Here is a 7488-nt window from a genome sequence, read left to right as displayed (position 1 = left end):
ATAACTTCATTATACTAAGAATTTTTTATTATTAAACATTACATTAAGAATCAATTATAACAATTTTGAGATTAAATTTTTATTATACTAATACTATATAACAATTTATGTACAGTTCATTATTTTACTTTAAAAGTGTGAACTAATAATTATAATAAATTAATTATCAAGTTCTATTTTCGCTCTTAGTATTATTTAAACACTACTTTTTAAATTTTGGGTGTTTATGCGGTTTGAATGACGCTTATTTAACTAACTAAATAGTTTAAAATCAATTTAATAAAATAAAATTATAATAAATTCGATTTGTCCAAAGTTTGATATTAAATTTGGTTTGAAAAGTCACGTCTTTATATGAAAGTCTTAACCAATCCCTTCGAATTCCACAAAATTCCTTCCTCCTCAACTTCTGAAACCCTAAACTCTCACATATTTAAACTAAACAAATCCAAACCAAAACAAACAAAACAGGACAAACCAAACAATGGATGAAGAACGGGCATTTTCCAACAACCAGAGCGCCGACGAACTAATCCAGCTCCGCCGTCAAATCGACTATCTCCTAAAGTCCAAAGCTTCTCTGGAATCAAATAACGCCACCCTTGTGTCCGAATTGATCAGGCTTCACGTTGTTCTTTCTCGTTTGGAATTGCAAAAGTGTTTTTCGGCTGAGATTGATTTAGAAAAGATGAAGAAATTTGAGGAGTTGGAGCTGAAAATTGATCGTTTTTCGGCTGAGATTGATGAGAAAATTGAAGATTTGAAATGGGTTTATGATCAAGTTGAAGAGAAGAAGAAGGAAAAAATGGATCAAGAGGTTAGAAATGCGGGATTTAGAAAGAACAATGAATTTCAGAACACTATGGATGAGATGAATGTTAAGATAGAAATTGCTGTTTTGCTTTTCCTTTTCTATTTTTTGTATACCATCTTTTCTAACTGTTTTGTGTAACAACATAAATATAATTGAATATCTTTATTTAAGATTTCTCAAGTTTTTATTCTATTTTGATTGAGTAATAAACTACTTAGTTTAACTAATAAAATATAATCATGTTATGAATATGAGGAGAGCCTATAAACTTATATTTTCAATATTATGAATGTAAGTCTTTTTTTGCACAGAAATTATTAAAAAAAAAGATATCATCCCAAATAAAATCAAATATAAATGACATTGGTGAAAAAGGGGTCAAAACCGAGAGAAAAACTCTCGGTTTTGACCTTATAACTTTCGTTATAGACACATTATCGAAGGTTTTGGTAACTCTCGCCATCCCTCGGTATTGATTCTTTCGTTAAAAACAATTGGGCATTTACCGAGAGATATCGTAGAGTTTTCGCTTTAGATACCCTAGAGTAAAACCGAAAGGTAATTGAAAAACTTTCGGTTTTTCCACAAAGGGGAAAACCGAGAGTTTACAAATAACTCTCGGTTTTACACCTTATGGAAGAACCGAAAGTCTTCTATTTACTTTCGGTTTTTCCATTTGAAGAAACCGAGAGTTATTAGAAAACTCTCGGTTTTTCCACAAAGACAAAAACCGAAAATTTTCATATAACTCTCGGTTTTTCCATTTGAAGAAAACCGAGAGTTATTAGAAAACTCTCGGTTTTTCCATTTGAAGAAAAACCGAGAGATATGTAAAACTTTCGGTTTTTCCATTTGAAGAAAACCGAGAGTTATATGAAAAATTTCGGGTTTTTCTCTTTGTGGAAAAACCGAGAGTTTTCTAATAACTCTCGGTTTTCTTCAAATGGAAAAACCGAAAGTAAATAGAAGACTTTCGGTTCTTCCATAAGGTGTAAAACCGAGAGTTATTTGTAAATTCAAATTCGATTACATATTTGGACATTCTTCTAAGATCTTCAGGTCTCTTGATATGTCGTTAAATTCTGCTAAATGGGCGACCTATATATGTATCCGAAATGAAGTTGTTAAAATGAATAAAAAGAGTTTGGATATATGGTTTATAATTTACTTACTCGATGCTTGAAATAGGCGGCAAACGTTTCTCCACTGGACTCGTTGTTATTGCAATACTGCATATAATCTCTGCAAATATATCGAATATTAAATAACACACTCTTTAATGCTAATTAGTAACTGCAACATAGAATCTTACATTTAAAAAGGTTCTGCTTCGGGACAATTTTTCAAAATGTAAGAATGAGCTGTCACTCGATCGATATAATCCAAGTTGTATACTTTTCAGTTAGATAGGTCTTCCAACGATGCAAATATTGAAATGCTCGAGATTTCAGGTTGTGCATTTTCTTGCTCTTCTTCCTCCATATATCTGGCACATAAACTAATACTCTCATTAACAAGATAGCTCTCGCTTATAGAGGCTTCGGGGTGGTTATTATTCCGCAAATATCTTTTCATTGTACCCATGTAATGTTCAAACAGATACATTCATCGATACTGAACAGGTCCTCCAAGCAAAGCCTCAAATGACAAGTGAACCGGGAGATGCATCATGATGTCGAAGATTGACGGCGGAAAAATCATTTCAAATTTGCAAAGTGTCAATGTAATATCCATGTACAATTGTTCGAGGTCCTCTTGAATCAACTCTTTGAAGCACAACAACTGAAAGAAACGAGACAAATTTACTAACGCACCATACACATTATCTGGAAGTAATCCACGAGTTGCTAAAGGAATAAGATATTCCAATAAAATGTGACAATCATGACTCTTTAATCCCGAAATATTTTTCTCTTCCAAATTTACACAACCGCCGATATTTGAGCAAAAAAATCAGGCAACTTGAGATCTTTCAAGAAGTTACAAAGACGTTTTTTATTTTCGGATGTCAAAGTGAAAGACGCTTCTGGATAATGAACAACTCCTTCATCATTTATAAGATGTAACCATGATTTTATGCCTAAGAGTTGTAAGTCTTTACGGGCTTTAGGACCATCCTTAGTCTTATCTTTCACATTCATTATTGTTCCCAACACGCTATCACAAATATTTTTCTCAATATGCATCACATCCAAATTATGTCTCAATAATAGTGATTTCCAATAAGGCAAACGGAAGAAAATGCTAAGTTTGTTCCAATTGTCTCCCCGCGTTTCATGATATATCTTGGTTTTCTTGCTCAGATCCGTACTAAGAATTATGTCTTCTAGGTCTCGTGCTTGCTCGTAACTTTCTTGCCCCGTTAACAATCTAGGGGGCTCTCTATAATCAGTTCGACCATCAAACGACTCTTTATCCCTTTATATTTGTGCTTTGGTGGAAGGAAGCGTCTATGACCCAAGTAATATTGTTTGGAACCATGAACCAATCGAAGAGATACCGTGTCGTTGTTACAACAAGGACAGGCGAATTTACCTTTCGTACTCCAGCCTGATAAATTCGCGTAGGCCGGAAAGTCGTTAATGGTCCACAACAACGTCGCTCGCATGTTAAAGTATTACGAGGTGTGTATCAAACGTTTTCACACCAGTTTGCCACAGTTCATTCAACTCTTCGATCAATGGCTGGAGAAATATGTCAATTGCATCTCCCGGACTCTTTGAACCCGGAATTAACATAGATAAAATGAAATTGCTAGAATCCATGCAAGTCGTGGGTGACACATTATAAGGAATGAGAATAACCGGCCAAACACTGTATGATTTTTTCCATTAGCAAATGGTTGAAACCCATCTCTTGATAAACTCAGTCTTACGTTTCGAGATTCCGACGCAAAATCTGTATAATTTTCATCAAATGTTTTCCAAGTTAAGGAATCAGCGGGATGTCTCAACGTATCACTATCAACTCTTCCTTCTTTATGCCATCTCATCATTGGAGCCGGTTTTGAGGACATGTATAGTCTTTGTAGTCTTGGTATTAAAGGAAAATATCTCAACACCTTTTTTGGAATGAATTTCCCATTTGCTTCTCTCGAACAGTCCTACTTGTTTGGTCGACTTTCCATCTTGAAAGACCGCAAACTCTACAAGAATCTACATTTTTGTCGTCCTTCCAAAATATCATACAGTTGTTCTTATATGCGTCTATCTTCTCATACTTAAGTCCGATATTAGTAATGAATTTTTTACTCTCGTAGTATGAGTTTGGCAATTGAGCGTCAATCGGTAATATGTAGTCTTTAAGCAAACGCAGCAACATATCGAACGAAGAATTTGTCCATTGACAAACATTCTTTATGTGAAGTAGTTTCAGTAGTGCTGATGATTTCGTCATTTGAGCACCTTCATACAATGGTCGTTTGCAATCATCAAGCAATTTATAAAATCTATGCGCATCTTCGACTGATTCATCGTTGTTCGGGACATCATTAACGTTGGGGAACATATCATTTATAAATTCGTGCATATAACGTTCTTCATTGACCTCTTCATTAACTGTATTATTCATCTCCGGTCTTGCATCGTTGAATTCTGACACGACATCCTCCGACTAATCATCATCATCATCATCATCATCATCATCATCGGCATCTTCATCGACATCGTCATTAACCACTTGAGTAGTATGTCTCTTTTCTACATAAAAATACTAATACTCATAATGAACATTTATTCCATAAATGATGAGGTGAGTATTCACTTCGTCTATTTCCATAAACGGCGTGTTCAAGCATTTCACGCAGGGACATTTCACGGTTTGTCGGGATGTATTCCTAACCGCATACTCGAGGAATTTGTCAACACCTTCCTCGTAATCTGGATGATCTCGACGTAAGTCATCCAACTTTTATCGGGTACTTCCATATTTCTAATAAAATGGAAAAGAACCCGCATTATTATTTACATAATTAGACTTCCATTTATCTTACAATAAATCTAACCTAAAATCAAATATAATCCAACACTATTTCAATCATACATAATTCGAACAATTCAATTCATACCTAAAATCCAATATAATCAAAACAATGCAATTATAACCTAAAATATAATTTATTCATACATAAACCAAATCTAACATGAAAATCAAATTTATTCCAACACTATTTCAATCATACACAATTCAAACAATTCAATTCATACCTAAAATCCAATCTAATTCAAACAATTCAATTCCAACCTAAAATCTAATCATTCACACATAAACCAAACTAAACCTAACCTAATCAAATCTAATTCAACATAATCAACATGATTCTTCAATTCATAACTATAATCCAATATTATAATCCTAACAACATAATAATATAATTCTAATATTATTAAAAACATTTAAAACTTACCTTATTAAGCAGTTGTGCCGGCGGCGACGGTGGAGGAGGCGCCCGAAGGTGGAGGAAGCTCGACGATCTTCAATAGACGGTAGATCAAACCTAATAACAAACAAATATCATCAAAATTAAACCTCAATAAAACTTAAATCAAACCAAATCAAACCATAATCCTAAATCAAACAATTTCAAACCAAATCTAATCCAAACAATTCAATTCTAACATAATCTCAATAATCATCAATCAAACCTAACCTAAATCAAAATCAATATAAACCAATTTTTAACATTAATCAAACCTAACCTAAATCAAAATCAATATAAACTAATTTATAACCTTAATCAAACCTAACCTAAATCAAACTCAATCAAACCTAATAACCAAACCTAAATCAAAATCTATAATCATCAATCAAACCTAATATAACTTAAAATCAAATTCAATAACAATCAATCAAACTAAATAACAAAAAAAAACCTAAATCAAAATCAATCAAACTAAATAACAAAAATAACACCTAAATCAAAATCAATATAAACCAATTTATAACCTTAATTAAACCTAACATAAATCAAACTCAATCAAACCTAATAACCAAACCTAAATCAAAATCTATGATCATCAATAAAACCTAATATAACTTAAAATCAAATTCAATAACAAACAATCAAACTAAATAACAAAAAAAAAAACTAACCAGATAACACAATTCATACCTAAAATCAAACAGCGGCGTCTTCAATCGGGCGGCGCGGGCGGAACGACTGAAGGATCGGGGAGAGAGAGAGGAGCGGAAAGAAATGGGAGAGAAAGAAGGGTTTTTTTTGTTAATTAAACAGGTTAATTCCGAGAGTTTTCATTTAACTCTCGGTTTTTATATTAATGAATTCCGAGAGTTTTCATATAACTCTTGGTTTTTATATTAATGAATTCCGAGAGTTTTCATATAACTCTCGGTTTTTATATTAATGAATTCCGAGAGTTATATGAAAACTCTCGGTTTTGATTATATAAATTCCGAGAGATGTATCTGAATCTCTCGGTTTTGACATATATTACAATTAAATTTAAATACAAAAACCGAGAGGTTTTGGTGTATCTGTCGTTTTTGATGCATAATCCCGAAAGTTATATAATTAACTTTCGGTTTTACAACATGACAGATTGTTAAATTATTTGGTTTCTCACTTTCTAATAACGTTGAACAACATTAATTTAACACATTTGATATCCTTAAAACATTTCCAAATCCATATGATCAAACATTACACAAATACATAGGATAATCCTATATAAACATTCATATACACTTCTCTTTATCATCAAACACATTCTTCAACATTTTAACATTAAACACAATCTAAAATTTTCAAATAAAACACACACTTGATAATATAGTTAGGAGTCTAGATTATAACAAAAAAAACCAATTAATTTAACAATTGGTGTAATAGTAATTCCGAGAGTTAATAGTAAACTTTCGGTTTTTATGGGTATTTCCGAAAGTTTTACTCTAAACTCTCGGAATTACCATTTCACAAATGTTAAATTAATTGGTTTTTAATCTTCTAATGACTTTGAACATTATTAATTTAACACATTTAATAACCTTAACACATTACATAAGCCATATGATCAAACTTTATACACATTCATGTCATCATCAAACACAAACATATAAATACACTTCTTTATATAATCAAACACAATCATAAACAATTTAACATTAAACACAATCTTAATTTTTAAAAAACAACACACACTTGATTAGATTTTTTAAGAATCTAGATTGGAATGTAGAAAACCAATTAATTTTCCAAATTATGATTTGGTAACACCGAAAGTTAATAACATAACTTTCGGTTTTGATGGTTTTCACCGAAAGTTTTGAATAAACCTCTCGGTCCTGACCTTAAATAGAATATTTTTGGGAAGGATCAAAGCCGAAGGTTTATTTGAAAACCTTTGGTTTTTACCCTTCCCAACACTTAGAAAATTTTCATATTTTTTTAAACATGGGTTAAAACCGAAGGTTTATTTGAAAACCTTTGGTTTTTACCCTTCCCAACACTTATAAATTTTTCAGATTTTTTAAAACATGGGTCAAAACCGAAGGTTTTCAAATAAACTTTCGGTTTTTACCCTTCCCCATACTTAGAAAATTTTCAGATTTTTTAAAACATTGGTCAAAACTGAAGGTTTTCAAATAAACCTTCGGTTTTTACCCTTCCCCATACTTAAAATTTTTTCAGATTTTTTAAAACATGGGTCAAAACCGAA

General features: G+C 32.0%; 1 pseudogene; it reads left to right on the top strand.

Annotated features, from left to right (window-relative positions):
* Positions 1-484: 484 nt before the first annotated feature.
* LOC124943758 overlaps positions 485-7488 on the top strand; it is a 15244-nt pseudogene continuing 8240 nt past the window's right edge.

The sequence above is a fragment of the Impatiens glandulifera genome, chromosome 6 (genome assembly GCF_907164915.1).
Source record: "Impatiens glandulifera chromosome 6, dImpGla2.1, whole genome shotgun sequence".
NCBI lineage: Eukaryota > Viridiplantae > Streptophyta > Magnoliopsida > Ericales > Balsaminaceae > Impatiens > Impatiens glandulifera.
Note: the sequence above shows the minus strand (reverse complement) of the source record. Positions and strands in the feature narration are given on the sequence as shown.